The following is a 12877-nucleotide window of genomic DNA, read 5'->3' as shown; positions in this document are numbered from 1 at the left end:
ACCTAGAATTCAAACAACCACTAAACCGTTTGGATAGCAAACAGTTTATTGCTTTATAAATATATAGAGGATATTTCCCACAAGTTCTGAAACAAATATGCACTTAATGTATGTGCAGATTCCTCTTATGAGTCAACTAAGTACCTGCTTGGAGCCACAGTGAAGCCAGGAGGCCCACATAACCTGGCTATTTTAAATTACAGGGGCAATGATTTTATATTAGAGTGCAGTAATAAATTACTTACCTTTACTTAGAATCACAGACTTGCATTTGTTTGTGTTGTTTTTCTTAACTTTTTATACAGCTTTTTAAAAAATTCTACCCTTGAATATATCTTCTCATAACACTTAAAGTGTTTTGAATGAGTATATAACATACTCATACATTTAAACAATTTTACATACATTCTGATTGCCCTTCTGTTTTAGTATTGAGCAGTTCATACTCGGTAATAACAGATTTTTCTTTTCAATAATGAACTGTTCCATCAAATTGAATTGTTCTTCTGTATGCTCGGTGCCTTTATCTCTTGTCTGATAACACAGCACTCTCTATCACCATCATCAAAACACCAACCGAGTCTATATCTTTTGAAACAATAGTGTTCCTGGTGCTTCATTACAGAGACTTTATGCCAAGATACACTGAAGCTGTTCTGGCAGTTCATGGTGGTCCAACACCTTACTAAGACACTAATCATGTTTAATTTGTCACCCATATGTACTGTATATTGTCCATTTACTGAGTGATTTCATAATTCATTTAGAATTTGCATCAAACTAATGCATGAAAGAAAACAATCTTTTAGGAGGCATTAGGAGAAATCATGCTGTGTCCAAGTAAAATGTAAGACTTCAGGATCAAGGATTGTAAGGCCTGAGGATTTGGGGAAGTGGGAGGGGTTGCAATGTTAGTTTGCCACTTTTCTGTCTCACAGTTCTGATGTGTGGATGTACTGTATCACTGTGATGTGTGTGTGTGTGTGTGTGTGTATATACGTGTGGATGGATGCTGTTTGCACTGTGTGAAGTTTAATTCTGGAGGGTGTGCACATGTGTGTACATACAGGATATGCTGTATATATACACACTCACCCTGCACTGTCATCGAATGACATTGGCCCATGGGTCTAAGAAATTAAAGCACCTCCCTTTCCTTTAAAGAAGACACACACACACACACACTCACAGCCCCAGTACCATAACTGAGGTAGGAAGCCATTGACTCAGCTTACTCCCTGAATCGATCCAACCCTGCAGGTTCTCTTTAATACTGCCCATCAGAGAGTAACCTCTCTCACTCCATAACCTGTCCTCAGGGCCAAACCCAAAGCCTTTCACTGGACTGAAACATGCTAAAATGTGACTGAGGTCTAATACATGGTTCAGTTAGTTATTTTCACTGTCATTACAATGTAAGTAGAAACCCTGAAAAATGAACCCAGGGATGTTTAAAGTGAATCACTTCACACAAGGTTTGCTGGTACTTTTTAAAGGTGGATGCAATTTCCTAGAACCAGTTGAGTCCATATCATTTATAAAGTGCTATTTATCAACTTTATAAAGCTGAAGGTATCATGGAACATTGCTTACTAAAGAGCATGCAGTAATAAACACAGGCTGCTTTACACACTCACAATTTTCAACACAGTTATGCACAATAACACAAATTATGAATGTAATCCTTGGTTGTAAGTAAGATATTAATATTATCTTATTATTATGTGCTAACTAATTGCTGATTTTGCACCTTTGGGACTAAAGCAAAAAGTTCTGACAGTGTCATAATCAATAAATCAACAATTTTATGTCCTTCATGGCAAGGGCAATTAGTCCTTTCACATCTTTCATAGCTAAGGAAAGCAACATGTACAAAACTACAAAACTACTTCTGTATTTTTTTAAATGCACTGCTTGAACTATGTTTTTTGTTTAAGGCTTTAAAACTTAAAACAATGTGCAATTTAACTTTGCCATTTGGCATACATGGTATGCTTCCTACTTACCGTTTCCATGCTGCCTTCACCTACCCTCCCACTCACATCATTCCACCCACAACACAATTTCCTTCCACAATGAGATTAGCTGACATTAAAGATTGTTTGAAGTGTTTTGGCACCTGCCCTTACCTCATGCTGGGAGAGCACATCTCATTTCAATTGTGAGATAAGACTGGTGCACCCTGGACATTGCTGACCTCCCGCACCTTCTCCCCTACCAAAGAACCTACTTTGAGGTGTTACAACTCACCTGCAAATTCCCTTTCCTCTGCCTGGCTAAGGGACCCCTGATGCGATCAGGGAATGAATACTGAAAAGGTCAAAATGGCGGTTGGTAGCTGAGAGATGTTGGGTGTTGTTGTGCAGCATGTCTGAAAACTATTTGATATAATAAAGCCTATTTTCAGCTCTATGCTTCCAGTGTACCGTGTTGCATGTGGAAGTCTGTGTCTTGACCCCTACCCATTTACATGGAAATAAGTGGCCTTAGCATGATACCAAATTCATAGGACTAATATTAGTTTTTAGGGTAAATGGCTAGTGCAGAAGTCAAATATATATGATAGCTTTAGTGTCAAGCTTGACAATAATGATTAGTGTAAATCACATAAAATGAATCACACGGCTGTGAGAAAAGTGAGAACGTAAAAAAAAAAAACCGATGGATTCAGTGCAACAAAACCCACTATTACAAATTAAAGACCAATAAATTACTGCAACTGTAAATTCAATATACTATATATAATAAGATTTCTCTGTCAAGTATAAAGTTCATAGAGACAGACTTAATATTTTTAGAGATTATCAAATGAAACCTGTCTGATCTTGACTAGGCCTGTCTGTAAGGTGATTAAATGCATCCCACGAGACCTGCTTGAAGTTTCCATTTAAGATCCAGACCCCAGCTTGATTGATGGTATGCAATGTAGAGTGGATAATCTAACATTCAAAGTTTCCCTTCTGGTCTAAATGTCACTGTGGCAGAGTCAAGGCCTTTTGGTAGGTAACGCAGAGTCTCAAATGTCAGCGGAGACATTGTTTTGATTAGATGAGAGAACTCCCTGTCCCTTTCTTTTTCCTCTATCTCTCAGCATATTCACACATCTGGCACTGAATTCTCTAACATTCTTACCATCGCTCTTACACTGCCTTCAATACTACCTTTAAGGGGTCTACAGCATGATTAATTGGAAGAGATGGGTCTAAGAAACATTCAATTAGCTTTGCAGTCAGATTGTATCTTGATGCTGCTGCACGCTGGGCTGTTGCGTTTAGTGGAGCTCTGCCTATACAGCCCACCTCTGCTCACGCAGCTCTTTGTGTAGATGGCTTCACTCAGCTGAGATTGTGACAGCAGGATGCCATGTTCAGCTTCTCTCTTCTCAATTTCATTCCAGCAGCATGGTGCCTCTTTATGATATTCTCCCTGGCAATTTTCTTCTTATCCCCTCCCATCTCCTTTCTCAAGTGTCTTTGCAAGCCTTTCAAGGGTTTTGCCCTACCTTCTTTTACTTCGACTTAGAAAGATATCAATTTTGAATTCTCCTTGTCACAAACCTTGTCAACTTTGGCAGGTTATTGTTATATATGCATACAGGAACTCTAGGCTTTAATCTCTCTCTCTCTCTCTCTCTCTCTCTCTCTCTCTCTCTCTCTCTCTCTTTCACACACACACATACACACACCCACACCCACACACACACTCTGCTTTTGAAGTGCTGTTATCTTAAATGCAAGCTGTCAGTATTATGGTTGTGTTGCCATCAACACATGGGTGGTGCTGTTTATATTGGTGTATTAAGGCCTCTACTGTAGCCCCAGGGAATTTTCGCATCATGTGTCTTAGCTTGGCCTGGTCAGACCCCAGCTCTGACACCCTGACCACTGTAAAACATCACTTGGAGCATCATTTTTGTCTGAAATCTCACACTCTGTCTGTATGCACTGGTGTCAGGTCACTTCTCACAGCCTAATGCATCCTAATATAATGTTTTCACACTCAGAACCAGGGACATTATCAACCTTCCTTTATGTTTACAGCCTTCAAATGATATGCTGTTGAGGTGCACACCTTTTTCCAAGTCATGTCACATGGATGTGCTTTATAACAAATCTCATATATAATTGAATATTGTGTTTTAAATGTACAGACACACATTCTCAGACACACAACATGCCATGTGAGAAGTTTCATGGCTGTGTTTTGCCCTAAAGACTCCTGGAAACAATTCAGAAAATAGATCAAGACATCAGTAGAGAGCCCTATCCTCACCTGCCTTCTTATCCTCTGCTCTCTCCCTCTGCCAATGCAGAGTTAGCCTTACCTTTCATGGTTCACCCTCAGGATTATCATATCAATCTACGTGACCTGATTACCCACCTTCCAGTTCGCAGTAAAAGACTCGGATCAAACGGTACCTCTGCCCTCTTCCATTTCTCTCTGCTCATTAACACTGGCATGATGTTTTCCTCCTCCCTCTTTTCCTCTCACTTAGTCCATGTTGCAACTTGTTCACTCAGCTGCACTCCATCTTAAAGTAGTCTATCTGCATTTACTAAAGGCCTCACAAATTAAATCAGATTGCACATTGCTGTGCAACTCACTTGAGAAGCTATAGATATATGTGCTAATATGGTATTTTTAATTCAATATTGCAAATTTGGAATATCTGCCAATAATTGGAAGGTATTGGTGAAAACTGATATAAATCACCCAGTTACTCAGGGTATGCAGATTTCATAAGTTACCCTCAAAAACTGACCGTAGCAAATGACAAAAACAAGCACCAAATTCATAAACTGTAAAAACATTTTGTCACAAATCAGAGGCAGGTGGTATGAATTGTATTAAAACCCAGATCAGCTGAAAGAATCATGGTCAAAAACAGGCAGAAGTTGAAACGACCTTGTGCAATATAGAAAAAAAAACATAATCAAAATACATAAGAACAAAAATCAGGTGACTGTGTGTGTGTGTGTGTGTGTGTGTGTGTGTGTATGGGGGTGATGGTGGTAAATGAGCACTTTAAATAGACAGGGTGTTTGTGAGAAAATAGGAAGCAGGAGTGCTAGAAATCTGGTGAGTGTGAGAGTTGTAATGTCAGGGTGGATTCAGATCAGGACGAGGAGTGGTGGCTTCCTGGATTGTTCTGGATTGACAAATTATGAACATTGTCTTACCTTTGGAATATACACATTACCTTGCCACTATTAAAACTTAAATATGTACAGCCAGCGTACATGGGGTCCCTCCATGATGTTCACTGCATAGGAAAAAATATAAACACAGAGGGTTATGATTTGTCAGACATTAATGTACCTTGTCATTAAGAGAAAGACAATTAATTCTTCTCCATGGCAGCGGCTGATACTAATGAAGGTTGATTCTGTATCGTGGCCTTCTCCATGTGATTTAAATGAGGACAGAGAAGCAGACGTGTCCTTGTCAACCATGCCTCTTTCACTGAAAAGACCTTTTCTGCCTGTCAGCATCTTTTTAAATGTGCCCTCCTGGTGATAAAATACACAGCTAAATAAAACTCAGTACATTTCTACAGGTTTTTAGTGAAACCATGGTGATTGGTAGCTAAATTGCTCTCAGTGATGATTTTTTTGCTTTTAAGTCACTATTTCAGATTGTGGGCATCTATTGTACTAGCCCAGTACAGAAGGCTGATCGTGCTCAGAGGTGCAGCTTATCCTAAAAATTAGCATATTAATACGGGTACATTTGGCCATTAGTAATTTAATGATGTGTCCATCTGATAGTTTGTGTTGGAATAGGTATGATACAGATCTGCCTGCTCCTGGGTCAAGATTAATGTGCAGCTTCGTTAGAGCCTTATGTTTCTGGAGGACACTTGCTGACATTTAGATGTGAGTGGATTGTGAGTGGTTTTCATGTTCATAGTGGGCCTCTGGGGCATTTCTTTCTTTATGCTTGTAATACTGGTGAATGTCAGTACCTGTGAGGAGGCCTCAATGTTTCGGCATGTTGTCTGCAATTTAATGGAGGAGATTAGATATGTGTGGCTGGCTAGGATATAGAAGCTTCTGTTTATTCTATAAAAATAATTGTAATATTAAGATATATTTATCAGAAAATAGCACTTTAGCTGCTGTTTTTAATAGTTCAATAGTTCAGGCACAAGTTTGGTCTATCAGACCCATAGTAAATCATTTACTCCTTACTGGATCGATTAATTTAAACACAATGCACTGAACTGTGTGTGTGTGTGCGTGTGTGTGTATTCATGTGCGTGTACATCCATGGAATGATTTATTCAGTTTAAAATGGTGTTCAGAGAACAGTGACATATGGATTACAAATAGAGACAGCGATTGATTCCCTGAAGTCGTGGGGCCAGCAAAGCATGACTGGACCTGTCTGGCACTGGCCCAGGCAGCTGATGTCTCTGCTTGTGGAATTTGTCAAAGTCATCCTCAGTTCCTGGTTGTTGGACAACATATCCCAGAGCAAGAGGAAGATGAAATCTGGTTTGATAATAATTTGTACCATATTATGAGCTGGTGTCTGATGGTAATACAGTTATTTGTTAAGTGAATGAGCAGTGAACTATGACATTAACTTGTTTTTAGTGATAATCTGATATGTGATCCTTTTTATAGTATAACATAGTATAAAATTCAGAAAAAGGTCTAAATGCAAACTCAGTAAGCATCGAGAACACACGCAACAATTTAACAATGACCACTATCTCTGCATATACCACAGATGCACAGAGAACTCAAATATGACATGGCATTTTATTAGCCCAAATTTTGATGTCCTCTCTCCACCGCCCAGTAAATATCTGTGTTATGCATCACAAATAGAGAACTGGCCTGATTTGCATGTTGATATAATTGATTTGTGAGGAAAGATGGAACAATGAATTTGTCCCTGCTCCCTTTTTTTTCCTTTATAACATTCCTCCAAATCCCCCCCTTTCTGTCTCTTTTTTCTCTTTTAGTTTCTCTTTTTTGCCTATCCTTCATTACCTATCTACTCCCCAGATGACACAGTGGTAATAGCCTGGCGCATACCGGTAAACAGTTTTGACAAATTAAAATCACCCAGAGCTCAAACTAAGGGCTTGGTCGGGTATTTTATGTGTGTGTGTGTGTGTGTGAGAAAGGACAATACCAAGTTTGCTTGTTCTTACTGTCTGCCCTGTGCCTTTTTATCTCCTCAGCCCCAAAGCTATTAGCACATACAAATTCATACTGCACAGTAAGACCAATGCTTAAAATATCTTCAGGGAAGATCAAAAGGGTGCTTGACAGCTAATGCTGCTGTCAGGCTCCTCATAACCCATCAGAGGTGATTGAAATGCACAATTCCTGCCTTGGCACAGTGCTGTTTTAGGAAACCAAGTATGTTATCCAGTTACGCTCATGTGTTGATGATGGATGGACATGACATTCATCATTTACATCACTTACAAGTCTCCTTTAGGATGAGTGACACAATGCATAAGCTGCAGAAAAAATGTAGCTTCAGCATTTTAGTCCCACAAACTGTTGTCCATGGCAATGAAGCTAAGACAATGCAAATTCATAATGAAATTTTAAAAACAGACTGAATAGGAAAAGTGTGTAGTAGTTCTGCTTTATCTAAGTGCAATTGAACTATTATAGTTTTTATGTGCTCTATTGTTTTGTTTTAATATTATTCCCATGTGCATGTTAGTTTTAGTTAGTGTTCAGCATTATTCTGTTAATTTTATGGTTATGGTGTTCTAAGATTAGTCATTTCAATTCTGCAGATGGTTTGGAAGTTATGGAATTATATCTGATCTTTAGAGAGGAATGAATAAGTACACTGCACATTTCCCCTCCACTACCTAGCTCTCCCCAATCACACAACAGGCAAGGGTGAGGGCTAGCATGTGCTTCTTCTGAGACATGTGAAGCCAGCCACTGCATCTTTTCGACTGCTGCTCAGGTCACAGGGCAGCATAACACACACCAAGGAAAGCATTATCTGCTCTTCTCCACAACATGTGTCCACTTGTTTTATATATTAATTTACTTAGTTGAACAAGAACAATGCACATTTCTACAGTGTGTTGTGTGAAATGTGTGCCTTTTTAGACTTGCTGTTGCTGCTAATACTAAGCCCTCATTTTGACTTTGGTCTTTCTTATTAGAAATAAAGTTATAAATAGAATCCTAATAGAAATACACCTGTGGTATAAAGGATATTACTTTAATACAGTGCCTTAATTTAACCCCCCCCACCCCGAAGATACTTAAAAAGACATCTGCTAGAGAATAGCAGTCTGTTAGCCCCTAATAGCTTCATCTTTATAGGAGCTACAGTACATCCCAGCTCTGTGAACAGGCAGTAATCACACCCACCTATTACCACAGCAACATCTCTTAACTTTCTGCTCAACAAAATCACTTTCCATCCAACACTCAATCTATCTTCATTTCCTGTCATGACATGTTGACAGGGGCTTCCATCATGTCTCATTATTGGTGCATGAAGTTAGATGGCAGAACCATCCAGACCTCTGCAAAGGCATTAATCTCCAGCCTCCTCTTTGAGCATGTCGCAGGGACATTGTAGGTGTTGAGAGAGCATCACAGTGTAATGAGTAATTAAGTGTGGATGCTGCATACATAATTCAGATATAAGGATTGATTGCTGTCAGGTTCAAGTAATAATGCAATCAGCAGCTAAAATTTTAGATTTATAGGATATGGGGTATGTAGTCTGTGAGAGGGCAACTTCATCCTTATTCTTGTTCATAAAGTATTTTTGTATGTAACTGACTGAGGTTAATACAGTTCTAGCCTACCCTAGTCCTATACTGATAGCAAAATTTACTCGGTACACTGGCATATCTTTTTATATCAGTTGAAAGTATTTTGGATGTAAAACCTTTGAATTGTTATCCTGAACGGCCTTTTTCCATTTTAAAGCAATGGTTCTTCAGTGGTTCTTGCAATAGTTAACAGTAAGCATCCCTAAAGTTATTTGAAACCCATTCTTACAGCGATTTTGTAGGCTTCTGGAGACCATTAAAAGGACAAATGGAGGCAAGAGCAGTATATTAAAACCAATGTAGCAAACAAACAAAAGTGCTATGCAATACTCAGAAACACGAGGGAGACAAATGGTCAACAAACATAAGCTAGACAAGAATAACGTTATCATGATGCAGGCTATGGTCAAAGCACTATTCAAAACAGGTAGATAAATGCTTGTAATGGTTACAGACATAATCCTGAAGTGATACTTTGCAAACCACTTTTTATAAGGTTATTTAAAATGTAGTATTTGATTGTAAAGCGGTTCATTAGCAGGATTGGCTGATAAAAATATACTAGTAGGATTAAGACATTTTTATCTTTCAAAGATAAAATGGTTAATTTTCAGCATCCACATTAGATTATGTGCTAACAAATGTCCTAAATTGGATTATTTTGGACTTTTGTGGAACCAAAAGCAATGTCACCACCACTGCTATATCTCAGTTTGGGCTGATATTTTTTCATCGAATGTCATTGACACATCCGTAGTGTGTCATCAGCAGTGAATGAGAAGGCGCAGGTGTAATGAACACAGAAGAGGTGGCCTATTTATTCTATCATCTTTTCTCAAAATGCCTTTGGAGGAGAAACTAAAAGTAAATAGACTAAGCACATATTGTACAATCAATGTACAAGTTTCAGAAAAGGACAGATGACAGAACTGTAAGTTTAATATTTTTGTATGGCTTTTCTGTTGTAACGGTAATGTTTAGTAATGGGGGGGTTTTGGTAATAGTTTGCCTCACATCATTCTTATTACACCGCCAATGAAACTTTGTGATATAATGCATTGCTCAACCCAAATAGTTTCACTGTCAAGCTATTCATAATTATTAGATTTTAGCCCTCCCATCTAATATCACAACCATCTGTCATTGGTCATTCATAAGGTGACTGTGAGTGGGGGTTAGAAACTTGACTGGAGGTCATTTGAGATTGTGGGCTGAGGATCATGAGAGTTGTAGTCTGTAGTTTCTGAAGTCACGTGTACGTGGCCACTTCTACACAGAATTGTATCGAGTTCTCCCAGAGGGACAAACCACAGTACAATTAAGGGTTCTAGATTTAACATTTTGTTCTGAGAGCGTAAATCCTGTTCTTACTTTTGTATTTTGTACTTCGCTTTATTAAATTGCACCTTAAAATACTTACAGAGCTAGTCAGGTTATATTTATCTGTTTCAGGTCAAATGAGATATGGTAAAAATTGTGTGATCAAATGATGTGTGTTTAATTTTAAATAAAATGACAACAGAAACTGTTTCTTTTTTATCTCTTTAGTCTAGAATGTCATTTTTATTGCTGGCTCTAACCATAAAGCAGGAGAACGCAAATGTGCTGCATTTCTCATCTACCCTCACTGCAGCTCATCAGCCCCAGGAAGGTGACCCACGGAATTTAAAGAGATTCAAGCATTAGAACTGACATTGAGAGGCATCTCCACAGGCTTTCTTTTTATTTAAAGTACACTGAGAAAGAGATTGAGCATTGATCAAAAAAAGAAGAAGAAGAAGAAAGCAAAAAAAAAAAAGAAAGAAAGAAAATGGTGCACCGCATGGGTCATCTGCCTGATCTGAGCTGGTGTGACTCTCTTTGACTTCAATTAACTCCTGGGGGAGGTTTCCCACTCGATGTGTGATCTTTATCACTGGTGCTGCTTCTTAGATCAGTATCGCTGACCCACAGGGAAATGGAGATGGCTGGCTTGACAAAGGACAGAAATCGCCTCTATTTTTGGGCCTGTCCCTCTCTCCCCTAACAATGCTGCCTCAACACTGACAGCTGTGACCTTGAACAGGAAGTTAGAGTTAGTGGAAGCTCAAGGTTTACACAGCTTCAGAAAATAGGGAGCATGACATCAAAAAAGAAGCAGATGGCAGTTGTGTATGAAGTGAATCCAAAATATTCAGTTATTTTCTATTGCTTATTTTGAGTGGTATTTATCATTAAAAGTCGAAACAGCCAGAAGCAATGTTGACTCTGATAGAATCAAAAGTCTTCTTACACCCACATAAGTGAACATAGTATGCCACTGAGCACATGTTAAAATGCCAAGCAGTATTGAGCGCTGTACAGGCACTGGCTTCACTCCAGTAAGTGACTCTGTTTGAGTATCTCACTGTGGATTATGGGAAATGACACACCACTCCACTCGAGGAACCAGTGGATTGAAAGGGTAAATATGCCGAAGCAAACATTTGAACAACTTGGTATCAGGTGGAGAGAGAAATGAGTGCGACTGGGTCTGCAGGTCTGGAGAAGAAAAGAGTATACACAGGTGAGGATCTGTTTTTGCTCAGTGTTGCTTTTGGCCACCATGGCTAAATTACTGTCCCCTGCATATGACAATGGAGATATTTAAAATAGGAATACAACACAAATCTCTCTGTCTCTCTCTCCCTCTCTCTCACCCTTGCTTCTCCGCCCCACTCCTACGACTTCTCTGATGAGTAATTCCAGGCTTTGATCATTGTTTGTACTGACTATATGATATTTAATGTAATTACACCAAGGATTCACATGCCGTGTCTTCCCCTGCAGGTTGATAATATTGATGAACCTCAGTGGGTGGCAGGATTGTGGGTTCTGCTAATCGCAGAATGTACCACTGTGAAAATCACACTCAGTAGAGAGATTGAGGAATGTTGGGCCCTGCTCAATACATTTTCAATATTATTAAAGACTGAGCACCAAGGTGAGGGCAGCAATTTCACTGCTGTGTATTATAGTGACTTTATACATTCCTCTTCATGAAAGCCATTAATCTTAGTGGTCACAGGATACTGGACTAGAGAGAAAGATCTCAAGTGAGAGAGAGAGAGAGAGAGAGATCCTTGTGAGTCATATGATGGTGTATAATAGAACACAAGGAGAGTCAAAGAGTACTAACCTCATACAGTATCTCTAGCTCCTCCTCGGTCAATGCACTGTATGAATCACAAATGAGTAATCAGAGAAAGCTAAGAAAGAGGACCAGAGCAGCTGAGCCAAATACTTTTCCATCTGTAAACACATTATGAATACATTTAAACAAAAACCTCAACTCAGTATTTCTGTGTTGAAGATCAGAAGAGTACAGAACCCTACCAGTGCTTCATCACTAGATGGGTTGGCAACAACGATGTGGCAATTGAAAGATAAGAAATGTTATGGTTGGGTAAGTAAACAGTAGTATCAATTTACCAGGCTTTATAAATAAAAACAAAGGTTTATGGTAACGTTACTTCCTACCTAAAACTAGCCAGTGAACTGTGTAGCCTAGATAGATATGGAGATATGGCCAGCAGATATGTGTTATTCAGAAAACATACTGGTAATGCAACAAACAACAATAAGCATAAAACCTCTACACATCTTTCACAGACTAATGCTTGGATAATTTGTTTAGCTTAGCATATGTAGCTATAGCCACCTAGCTAACATTATCATATATAGCCAAAGTAACTAGCCAGCCAGCTTAACCAATATAAATTGTGCATTTTTGATATCTGGTTTTCTCACCTGGTTGCTGCTATAAATCTTCTTTGGTGATCAGGGTCTTTTGTAATGGAGTAAAATAAAATATCATTAGTTTTTGATGGCTTTTGAAACATCCTGCATTGGTTTGACTGAGCCAAATGAATATGCTGCAGCTGGGGTGAGATTTTCTAAAAATATATATATATTCTAAAGAAAAGGAAAAGATGCTGTTATCAAACCAGCATCAAAGATTGGCTGAGGAAGTGAATACGAATTTCTTTGCTGTATTTGAGATGTTAAAAATTAGTCATTTTAAAAAGTTGTTTTAGGTTTGCATTACATGATTTAACAGAAACAATCCTATATTTCAAACTT

The sequence above is a fragment of the Pangasianodon hypophthalmus genome, chromosome 2, assembly GCF_027358585.1.
Source record: "Pangasianodon hypophthalmus isolate fPanHyp1 chromosome 2, fPanHyp1.pri, whole genome shotgun sequence".
Classification (NCBI taxonomy): domain Eukaryota; kingdom Metazoa; phylum Chordata; class Actinopteri; order Siluriformes; family Pangasiidae; genus Pangasianodon; species Pangasianodon hypophthalmus.
This window is presented reverse-complemented; position numbering follows the sequence as displayed.